Below are 12,633 nucleotides of genomic sequence, written 5' to 3' on the forward strand. Positions count from 1 at the left end.
TTAAGCAGAACTGTTGAACAAGATTTTTATGATATACCCACTTGGATACATTGCACAGAGAAACAGTTACTGAGATTTCATAAAAGAAAAATACCTTGCTTTGCTCTACCCTTTGAACTGTCAACTTTTAGGGGACCTCCATCTACAACAATGAAGTCAGTGAGCGCATAAAAAAAAGAAAGGGGTGGGGGGGTTGCATGGGGGGGGGGGGGGGGGCATAAAAGGCTTTCAATTTAAGCACCTCAGCTAGAAACTAAGAATTAAATAAACATAAAACTTGTTTTCAGGCTAAGAGTGGTTTCTAAACAGTTTCTGAACTAAAATTAGGCACCAAAATAGTTTTAAATCCATGTTGTAAAGTTCTTAGAATGTAACTCAGAAGGGGCTAAAGCACTCCATGCCATCAGGAAGGATGGCCTTCCTTTCCTCTAGCCAAATAGCGATGCTCCTCTCCTGCCTGCTGTGGTATTCATTTGCTTCCCAAAGAGCTGATTCAGCTCACCCCACCAGCAAAAAAACAACCCAGCCAGGAAACGAAGTAGTAAATAGAAACAAAACTGGAAACAAACAAACAAACAAACCTATCCTTCTATTAAAAGATCCATTTTATTGAAATTTGGGTATTTGAATAAGCACAGCTTCTCAACAGGATGGAACACCATGTTGTTCTGCCCCATGCTTCTGTTAAGTTTCCTTTTCTTGCCTCTAAGAGCACATGGCTGAAAAGTTGCAAAGGCTGCTATGGCTGAGCACAGGTCCAGGAATTAGTCAAACTACACAGAAAATCCAAGGGACATTGGAAGCCTAAATAATACTACAGAGGACCTTGTTAGGACTATCACTATTAACATCTCATTCTGGTTGTGACATCCCATTCCATTTTTCTGTGAAGGTTATTTCTATGAAAGACTGAAGTTATACAACAGCAAGAAGTACATATATTTTTCCCCATGCAAAACAGCAGGCACATCTGACCTGAACTTGACAGGTTCCTGAAGAATGACAAAGCTTATATGGACACAGCATACAAGGAAGCATTGATTTGATAGCCACTTCTATCATTATTAGACAGGGAATGTCTACAAAGTACACCTGAACTCCTGGTTCTGCCTGTGTGCGGCAGTGTTCAGCAGGAAGCACTGCTGCAGTGCAATATAGTTTAAACATCTCATAAGGAAACACTCCTCCTCCACACGGGCATCTGGAGTTCAGTGTCTTTTTTCCATAGTTGATTCAGTGGCAGGATAAGTCTCTTAGTTGGAGATGCTGACCAGGCTTTTAAATGCAGTTTTTATGTATGCCATACCCTATTCTTCACAGCTAGATAAAGATGTGTGAAAAGTCAGAGAGCTGAAATAAGAAGACTTCTTAATGGAAACAGCTTTTTTCCTCCTATTCCTTCTTCCATGGACTCAGATCTAGATGTGTCAAAGGCAGAACACAGAAAGGTCAGTTTTGTGGGCTTTTTTAAAACACTTCTGTAGCTAGAATAGCTTGTAAAACAGTCTTTGGGGGTCATAATTTAAATGTGATACAGAAAATGTGCTGAACTGAGACAAATCAATGGTCCGCTTGGTCCAGGATCTTGTCTCAGACTGGCTAGTGTTGGATTCTTCCTATGAAAGGGAAATAAGTGAACAAATTAAGAAATCACAAGCTCTTTGTCTGTGAATTGCCTATCCTTAATGAAAATGCCCTTCCAGAACATGAACAGTTGAAACAGTTGGAAATGGCCTCTGAGCTCAGGGTCAAAATACTGAACTATGTGATTAATTTATAAGTACGTGCATATTTTTGGGAATACGCTTTGTAACTCTGCAAAAGCTTAAAGTTATGAAAATATGGGAAAACTAAAAAGTGCCCACTGCTACTCCTTTGGAGCTGCAGACAGCAGCAAAATGTTGGAAAGGTTGAGTAGGGGTATTTGTAAGTTCATCCCTAGGGCTGATTTAGGTATCTGGAATAACGACATTTGTAATGCAGCAATAGCTAGTGGTGTGACTAGAAATACGCCAAGGAAAAGCAGTTAAAGCCACACCCCATGCTTCTAAAATGAGCAGGGCTGTTCCTTTACTTCATTACAACACCATAACTGGGCTATGTGTCTAAGGTTATACTCCTGTTAGAACATGATCAAGGTCCCAGCCATACTACACATTTTAATCATTCTGTAATTGTACCAGAGGACAACAGCAAGGATAACCATGTCCTAAGCTAAGATACTGACATTTTTGAGGTGGAGTAAGAGAGAGCAAGAGAATATCCAGAAGTAGAAAAGACAGAATAGATGACATGCCTTAGGGGAAAAGACTCACACCTGCCAGGAAGTCAGAATAAGACAGGGCTTGGCTAGAAACCCCATGATATATTTGTCAGTGCTGCAGTTTAACACGCTTACTTGCAGGTATAAATTCACTAGGGCTTGCTCTGGTTAAAAATCAACAAAATAGCATGCCTTAGAGTGGAAGCAAAAGAAGTATGCTCTAAAATAAGAACAGAGGACTATAGTGAGACTTCTAAAAGCGTGTATCAGAAGTTTCTTGACCCTTGCTACAACAGTATTGCTCTAGAGAAACACACACTTTGATAACTGGCTACTCTCTTAACAGCACCAGATCATCCACTTTATCTTGCCTTTACCCAACAGGTTATCCCCAACGTGCTGTGATGTCACTCTTCTCCACAAAACTTGCTGCAAAAAAACTGCTGCAGAAAGCAGTCAAGTCAAATAACATAGCTGCACTTCAAAAGAAAGAAGAGGGAGGGGGTACTGTGGGGGAGGATACAGAGATAAGGATACACATTATGCAGGCCAACAAAGCACCCCTTCAGAAACAGAGGATATTCTTCAGATGTTGGATCAGGCCAAATGCGCTTGCTTTTATGGTGCTGAGAGTCTGACAGGTATCTTTATTCACTGTCATCTCTGTTGACCAGGTACTTTTTCATTAACTGCTCCTCTTTATTTATGTATTTATCCTCACTCTAACAGCCAAAGGTTCCATTATTTATCAGGTTGAGATAAAAGCCAGATTTCAGGGTTCAATAAGAATAATAAATAAAGCTAATACATGACCAAACTGCAGCCTCCAGATTATCTCCAAATTTCAAAATGTACAAAAGCATCAAATAGGAAGGAGTAACAGCATCTGATTTGCCTTCATGCAGCTTTTAATGTAGTACCCACACTATGCAGCTAAACAAAGAAATAGATCCAAGAAGTAACACTTTTTTTCTTTTTAAATACTAAATACGCAAAAATGCATATAAGGGCTGCATGGTGACAGAGCATATACTAACAGAAACTTCAGTTTAACCGTGATCCAGAAGCAAATGCTGATTTAGGAAGTCCAAGATTCCCATGAGTGGGAGAGCATCCCAATATGATGCTCTTCTCTCAAATCCAAAGCTTGCCCGAATGAGCCAGGTCTCTCTAGCAAGTAAAAGCTAAGCTGGATGTCTTGCAACAACACCCTTTCTTGAAGCAATCTGACACTTAGAAAAGTTTTGCCCATACCTGCATAGTATACAAGTGCCCATATTAGAGGATGCAAAAGAAGCATATAAGAAAGTCCAGAAATGAAAAGCAGAACACGTGATTAAAAATTAAGAGCTAACCTGATACAAGAATACAAGTGTTGGTTAGGTTAGAAAAAGACAATCCTCTTTAAACCTAGGGGCAGAGGAAAAGAAAAATAAAATCCCGCCTACAGCAGAGCTGCATCTCGTTTGTGTTGGTTAGAGCAGTCTGCAGCCACCTTTATCGTGAATGTTGAGGTGTGGCTCATGCAGCCAGCACGCCCTAACATGCAATGCACATCTAGATTTGAGTATGCTCTTATCAGATCTAAATAGAGCTCTGCTTGCAGGGACCCGCAGTCTCTGAAGGCCGTATCTCCTTACAAAAAGACAGAGGGCCACAGGGCACATCACAGAACTCCACAGATTGCATGTGGCCCTCCCATGGTTAGCTAGCAATATAACATACTGCCAGAAGAAAAATCAGATTTGAAATCTGGGCTGCCAAGGCAACAAAGAGTGAAATCTTATGACAACAGATTTCTCAGCCTAGACAAAGCAGAGAAAGAAAACACCTGACATAAGCAGGTCCTCCAGCAGGTACACTGCACAATTGTTCTTAGCCATTTGGTCATCTCTTTTCACAACAGTGTTGGATGCAACTAGTCCGGAATACTGGAGACGTAACAACCAATCCTCTGGGTTGTTTTTGCATTTCAACTGCTGGCTCCCCAAGTAAACAGGCCCAACTTCAGCAGAACAACTGGCAGAAGCTAATTCTGTTCTTTATGTTTTTTGATATATTTTTTTTTCCCCAAACAAATTTTTGAAGAGTTGAACTACATTTTACACTGATAGCATGACAGCTTTCAGGATGCATTATATGAGATAGTATGGGGTTTCATACTTGTTTTGTGAAAAAAAAAACTGAAATACCCAGGGAAAGCTTAGGGTTTATTTTGCTTTCTTAGCAATCACTGTCCAATATTTAAGAGCTTTTCCCCTTTAAAATGCAAAATTTGGAAACTGTTCCTCCTGTCATTCATTTGACAAGGTGATGACATTCCCCAGTATATCTAGCTCTGTTGAGACTCTTGAACCACATGCCACACGCAAAAGACAAGAACTTACAAACTGAAAACAAAGAGCATTCTTGCATGTGTACATCAGTTCTACCTTTCCCTTTCATTTACAGAATCACAGAATTGTTTGAGTTCACAGAATCACAGAATTAGCAAGGTTGGAAAAGACCTAGAAGATCATCTAGTCCAACCATTACCATTATTGTTTGAGTTGGAAGGGACTTGCAAAGATCATTTAGTCCATTGCCTTTGCAATGAACAGGGACTCCTACACTAGAACAGGTCATTCAGAGTCTGGTGCAGCCTGACCTTGAATGTCTCTAAGAATGATGCATTCAGCACCTCTCTGGGCAACTTGTTCCAGTGCCTCACCACTCTTACCATAAAAATCTTTTTCCTTATATCCCCTTACATATCCCTTTGTCCTACCTCCTGACCACTTTAGTTTCTCTGCTTCTTCTCTTGCCTGTGCTTTCACAGAGCTTCAGAAGAGAAATACTAGGAGTATGTTGCTCTGCCTGCATCTGTAACACAGGCCACAGTATTTTAGTCTTCACTTGTCTTTTTCCTTCTCTTTGTCATGACTGTCATCCACAGCTGCCTGTCTGCTCAGGCCAACTTGTAACCTCAAAGGAATAATTTCCATTTAGTTAAGGACTTGCACTCTCAGGAAATCTCTGCACCAACTAAAGAAGACAATTGATGGTTGCTTTTTAAAACTATTTTGACATATTAGGAGAAAGGAACACACAGAAAACACGATAGAAATAGAGTAATATAACGCACATTAGCAGTCAGTAACTATCTACAGTATCTCTTAAGAAATCAAAAAGAAAAACACATTTGAAAGGCTTTCTTCATCCCACCATAACTGCAATGTCAAATATATATATATATATATCTCAAAGATCAAAAACCTGAAGCACTGCCCTTATTATTTTAGGGCTTGCATCCACATACATACAACTCCTGATCAACTTTGTATGATTTGCATGCATTTACCAGTAAGACAGCTTCATCAGTAGACATTTCTGACTTGTGTATAAAACTGTACTACCACTCAGTCAAAGATAGATGAAGAAGAAGAGAAGAACTTGTGTAAAGAAGCCCACCACACAATTAAATGGGAATATGCATATCTTTGTCACATAGGCAGCATAAGTGATTTCTTCCCCGATTTCTAAGATTAGAAATTCTAAATCAAACAACTAGCATATGTTCCTAGTTAAACTCTGGTGGGCTATCCTAGCTGGCAACTGCTATTCCAGCATTGCACAAGGATGAGGAATTAAGCTATATTTGTCAGGTTCCTGACATCAATAAAAATATAAAGATGCCGCTCAGAGTTATCGTGCACTCTGACTTTGCCAAGTCCAATCTCAAAATACAAAGGAACAACAGGAAAACAGCCATTTGGAAACTATATATATTATTTTCTCCAATAAGCCAGTTAAGGGTATGAGTCACCAAAAACATTGACTACTATCTTCATTTCATTTACCTCTCTTACTCCAGAAGCCCTTTGTTACACATCCAAGCCAAAGACCAGCGGCCATGAGAACTTGTTGGCTCCCTCCCTGCATGATCTCATTTCTGAGCCAGAAGGTACAGCTAAGCAACACCAGATGAACATTGGAGGCTATCCAGGCATACATCAAGGTAGTTTTACCGGATCCCCAACAGGCAATCAAGAATTTGCTCTTGGAAGGGGAGAAAAGCAGAAACAAGAGGGAAGAATGTTGGAACGGAGGTCCTCTACAAGAAGGTCAATCAGTCTACAACAAAAAAGATAGCCTTTTCCTAAAATATTAGTCATGCTAACATAAATTCAATTATAAAACTAAAAGTTTCATACTACTGACCACTAAAGTTCAGTCCTCAGCAAATAGCCAGTGATTGAAAACAAATCAGATACTTTAGTATTCAAATTAACAGATGACCCCATTAACATATGCTAATTCTAACTTTTTCTATAGCAAGTTTGTTTTGTTTTTAAACTGAAGCCTTGACTGATAATCTCCATACAAGAGTATTAGGTCATGCACTTCATACTTCGCAAGTATTGAGGCCAGTAAGGCAGGAGTTAATTTCTAGAAGCCAGTAAACATTCAGTATTTGACACTGCACGCAACTGTCCAGTAGAATGTAAGACAGATCAGTTATATTTAAAAGCACAGGATAAACATGGCGTTCATCATCATTTCTCAAAGGGATGCTATAAAAATGCCTTTTTGTATGCCACTATAAATCCACTACTGCATCCATTACTCAAATTTTGTAGGAGATGCCATGATTGGTAATTCTGTTTAACTAACACTAACCGAATTTCCTTTAAATTGCTATAATTGGTCATCTATTAAGATTAATTATTATAAAAAATACATGGGCTGCTCTGAAAGTAACACTTACTGTTTGATTATGTTGGCCAGCAATGTCAGAGGTGGATGTTGGTGGTATAGCAGTAGGGGTTGAACCTTCCCACCATTATTACATTAAACGCTCTTGCTGTGCAACAGATGACAGCAGAGGGGCAGTCTGACAAAATGGAGTCTGACATAATGGAGTCTGACATGGAAGTGCAGATGAAGCAAAGGTGTGTCACTGAATTACTTCATATGGAAAAAATGGTACTCACTGACATTCATCAGTGCTTGCTGAACATTTATTGGAGACCAAACAGTGGATGCGAACATGGTGAGGTGGTGGATATTGTGTTTCAGCAGTGGCAACAGCAATGTGAAAGACAAGCCACATTCCAGATGGCCATGCATAGCTGTAACACCACAGAATGAAGTGTCTCAATCAGTTCATCCGCACAGATCAGCCAATAGTATTGACTGTGTTGAAATATGTTTTGTAGATAAGAATTAGCTCTAACAGATAGAACAAACATGCTCTTTGTAACTGTATTTCTTCTATGGAAATAAATAGGAGTCATTACTCTCAGAGCAACCAACATGTAAACAGCAAATGCCTGCAAAAATGAAGATTAATTAGTTGGCTATCAATAAAGATTACTAGTGTAGAAAATAAAAGTTAACTCGTGCCTTTATATGCTCATTTCTTATAGCTTTCTTTGAATTATTGGCTTTTCTTTTTCCTATTTAGAAGCGTGCCTATTTCCATGCAGCATTTCATTATTTTCCCTACTATGACTTTTCCACTGAAGATGGAGAACATTGTACCCAGAATAACATCCCAGCATTACATCTCCTTCCACCTATAGGCCTAAAGAAAGATGCATCACACCAGGAGAGCAGAGCTGGTTGCTAAAGCTCCTAGCAGCCACCATGTCCTCCCAGACAGCACTTACAAGGCTCTCCTTGTAGGGATTGCATAAGGTGACCTCCTGGAAGAGCAAAGAGGTAACAGACACTTCAGTATGTTTGTTCTTTGAAAGGAATCTGTAATTACTGCTTTTAAGCCATGGAGACTAACGTGGTATTTTTAGTCAGAGTCCTGGGAATTTTAGGAACTGCTTTTACTTTTTATTTGTGAGCAGAGGAAGGGGTGTGGGGATTTGTTTCTTTTAGATTGCAAGTACCAGATACTACTGGAAAAGAAGGACAAAAGCAAGAGGAATAGAACTCCTCTATATGTCCTACATATACACCTTTATATAGTACAATACATCTGTCAGCACAGAAACAGAAGGACAATCCTGTCCTGGTTTTGTGTTGTTTTATTATTAATTTTTTTTTTCCAGGGCATAATACAATGGCATTTCAGCCTCCAGCTTCAGCCCAGTGCTGGGCCCCCTTCCTGTCAGAGCCCCAATGCACCAGAGCTACCTGATTAACAGATTGCACAGCATCTTGCACACAGTGAGCCCCTCCACTGGCCTTTTGCTACAGGCCATGAGGAGCCAGGTAACATGCTGTGCGCTTTTGGCACAGAAGAGCATTGCTTGACAAGGAGGAAACCTGGAAATCAGTGGGGCAGCGGCCCCACATAATGGATGAAGGTTGATGGAAACTGCCAGATTCCCTACAAGCTGTGTAGAATTCTGGAACATTAGTTGATTGCACACCTAATGCTCAGTGTGCAAGGCTTGGCAAATCTTGGCAAGAATGCTAGGACTTCACTAAGGAAAAATAACAGGAAAAAATGATCAGTAGTAAAACTAAACTCCAAAGATTTTCCATGAGAAAATTACAGGCAGTGAAGCCACCACGTTCCTGCAGCATTCAGTTGTTTTGTTACACACCCATAAAATAAACACTTTTGTCAAACGGCAACTGGATGCCAGGCTCACATCCAAAAGCTATGGGCTGTCAGTACCCACTGCAGAAGCCACTCCTATCTCAAAAAGAAAATAAAAAACATCCTGTATATTCACACAGGATGTTTAGAGAAGTGAGAGAAAGACACTGAAAATTAAAATGAGAAATACTATTTTGTAGACTACTTCTATTTGTCTGTATATTCAGAAGTTGCATTCCTATGCATTGCAGATGAAAATATTCTGTATGAGAGTTTTGGAACTGATTCATAACAGCATTTGTAGTCCTTGCAGCTCACACCAAAAACATCCAAAACCAAATCCTAGAAAAAAACAGTGCACCTGAAAACATCTAACAAGCTGCATTTCTGTATTTGCTACTGATCATCCAGCCCTTTTCTGCCTCATCCTTCTCTGAATTACCGGATGAAAATAGAAACAATAATCTTAAATGCCTCAAAGCACATGAGTAGCCTCTTCTCTCTAAAAATGTTACTGCTCTGATGACAGAGATTGCTAATGCTGCATGGTTTTAAGCTTTCCAGACTGTTATAGCAGTATTTCACTAGGCAGCCTCATCATAGTTCCTGATGTTCACCTGTCATTATGGAGTCTTTCCAGAACATAGACATTCCTATTCAGTTCAGACCAGGTGAAGATAAAACCATTCAATTCAAATATTATTTTTTAATAGCTCTTGAATTTTAGGTTGCCTTGAAAAATAAATGGATAGAACCCAGTCAACATTTTTCTTACTGAGACAGAACCCCTGCTCATACAGGCACTTCTACTAATACCTGTATAGTAAGCTTACTTGTCCAGAGAAAAAAAAAAATAAATAAAATGACAGCTATTGAGGGACTGGGGACACTGTGCATTAATGACTGTCAAAACTGCTCTGGAATTTGCCAGCTGAAAGCTAAGTTTTCTTTCCTCTGCAACAAACTTTAAAGGAGGCAGCAGCTAGTTTATAATCTGCTCAGCTCTTTCTGCTGTGCACCTCAGCTAGTCATTGTGAATCGTCTGAGAGACAAGTTACGCAGCTTCCAAAAAACATTAAGCAGGGAGCTGGTTTATGGGAAAGGAGTAATTCCTGTTTTCAGGAAGGGTCATACACACACAAAGCAATGTCTACTAGTGACAAACACAAGCAATAAAAAATAGAACTTGCATCTCAGAGAACTTTTTGCTCTTAGGAGTAAGGGGAATTCTGTGCCATGCAATACAGCTGGTGGCTACTGAGGCAGCAATGCAGTCAATACCCAGTGTAGGAGAGAAAACTATTTTAGATCAAGATCTAAATATTTGGTTGTAATACATTATGTTCCAAGTTAAAATTTGCTATTTTTATAATACAATTTTATAAAGATAGTCTAAAAATACATAAGAAATAAAAGCGCTCCCAGCAATACTTATTCAGCACAACGTCTGTGACAAAAATTCATTTTAGCAAGAGACAATGTAAGGTTGAAAATAATTCTATCACGTGAACTGGGAAGGTATTCTAGCACAGTGCTAAAGGTATCCCCTTCACTAAGAAACATCACGTAAATGACATTTTAAAAATATTTTAGTTCAAACTGCGCAGTTATTTCTTCTAAAACTGCTTATTTGCTGAAGTAATGCCTCTGCTCTCTTTAAAAGTATTAGGAATTATTACTAAACACTGGTTGACTGTTATTAAAATTAAGCATTAATGTTATTTTGCACACAGCATTAGTGCTGCAGCATGTTGACTGCCACAATAGAGAAGAAACACATCTTTGGTGGATATCCAGACTCAGAAGTTACAGTTCTAAAACTACCAAAATATTTTAAAACCATAGCAATAAGCGACAAGAGGGTGTACCTGATTAAACTACTAGGATGTAATCCCAAGTAGGAAAACTGCTATGGACTGCTATGTAATTGAATTGTATTAGACCTACGATGTTCTGAAAGGCAAGAGTAAAAGCAAAATACTGTATCCTATTTCTCACTAAGACAACTTATATAAAGTACAGTTTAATGCAGTTATGTTCAAGTCCTATGTGCACACAACTAGTGACAGTGAGGCTTGGTAAAGTATCTTCCCGAGAGAAACAATCCTGCGAAAAACATCGAAACCAAACAGGTAAGAAAGCAGGATCAATGAATTTTCTCCAATTAACCTTTAAAAACTTCAGTGGATTATGTAAACGAAAATTTCTCAAAGGCTTAAAGAAAACCTGATGAAGTTTCCATAGAAAAAGTATGGAACACACTAATAATAGAAAAAGTGTCTTTGACACATCACATAAGGTTTCACATATCTAATCCAAACCCGGAACTCTTCAATCAACCATTCACACAATTTTTCCACAAATGTTCCGATGTTCCCAGTTTAACGCACTTAGTATATCACTCTTTCAATCTTTTAAAGCACAATTATTAAAAAACCACAAATATTCTCACTAAAGACACAGATAGCAAACATCCTAGGTCAGGAACAGCTAGCAAACATGTAAGACAAAATTTAAATGCTTATCTTCTCATCAAGTAGTTTATTCTTTAAATCAAAGTGATAACGACCATTTTGGGAGAGCAAGAAAATGACTGTGCTCCCACTACTACCTCAGCACACAACTTTCACTCCAAGTTCCCACAAGCACTGCAACCAAAGACCATAAAAAGCCTGTGAGCTCTGCTTTAAGATAGTTCACCAAAATGCAGATATCTTCAATTTCAGTCCCCAGGGCAAACTGCTGGTCACCATGAACTCCATAGAAAAACTGCCACTCGTGCAGGAAAGTGAGAAGTTCACTCCAGGAAGCCCACGGGAGGCATTTTGACACCAGCTACCTCTGCACCAGTTCCTCTTTGAAATGCTTTTTGAGCAGTGTTAGCCCTAGCCAATATACACTTGCCTGTGGGACTGAAATACTTCAGCTTTTTTGGCTGTCTCATGTGAGTTCACATAACAATACACTTTAACAATTCATTTTGCACATATTCTGTTCAGGCTACACAGATAGCTTTAATAATGTTTGGACCCTAGGATGACACTGCATCTCTCAATAACACTTCTATCATTCAGCATTCTGGCTTCATCTAAGCAGATTTTTTTCCTTTCAAACAAGTGCCGGCTCTTATGGTCTCTCTCCTCTTCCATCTCCCCTTCAGAGAAGTGTCAAACTGAAGTGGGTTCTCCCACTTACTGCATGAATTATCCCATCCTCCCTAGTCCTAAGGTAAGACCTTCACAGTAACAGATTTTACCTTTCTGTATGCTTGCCTGCAGATCTCGGTCACATCAACCCACTGCCAGATGTCCAGTACTGCACAGAAGGTGAGACCTCAGTGGGGGCCACCCATACTTTCTCTGTAGGAAGAGGACACTCAGCTCCTTCAGGACTCAAACTCATCTGCAAAAACAATAATGTTGCCATCTGTGAAAATGAGAAAACCTTTCCTGTGATGGTCCCAACCCTGAAGAGTCTTCAATGTCATATGTTAAAAGTTATGGAGAGCAAACAGATAGTACTTCCTGCCTTCATTTGTTTATTTAGGATCAAATCCATCCCTAAGACAGTGATTTCATGCTTGGAATGACCTACTTATAGTTGAGTAATCATACAGAAGTAAAGGCAGAAAGGAATCTGCTTTTTTAATGTCAAAATTTAAAAAAAAAAAAAAGTGATAAAAACAAGTAACATACGTGTCAATATTTTAATACATTTGACAAGGAGTAACAGACAAGACTAGAGTCAATAGTTTAAAAAGCAACTGCCATGCAAGTTAATCAGCCCAATTAAAGATTTTCTTCCAAGTAGGAAAAGGAAGTATTTTCAC

At 39.1% G+C, this 12,633-nt stretch overlaps 1 long non-coding RNA gene across 1 annotated transcript; it reads right to left on the reverse strand.

Annotated features, from left to right (window-relative positions):
- Positions 1-587: 587 nt before the first annotated feature.
- On the reverse strand, positions 588-12,309 carry LOC116653647. Its single transcript, XR_004307846.1, has 2 exons — positions 12,061-12,309; positions 588-1,616 (listed from the first exon to the last, which is right to left on the reverse strand). It is a non-coding gene; the product is annotated as an uncharacterized LOC116653647 (long non-coding RNA).
- Between the last annotated feature and the right edge of the window lie 324 nt (positions 12,310-12,633).

Source organism: Coturnix japonica, chromosome 7, assembly GCF_001577835.2.
Source record: "Coturnix japonica isolate 7356 chromosome 7, Coturnix japonica 2.1, whole genome shotgun sequence".
NCBI lineage: Eukaryota > Metazoa > Chordata > Aves > Galliformes > Phasianidae > Coturnix > Coturnix japonica.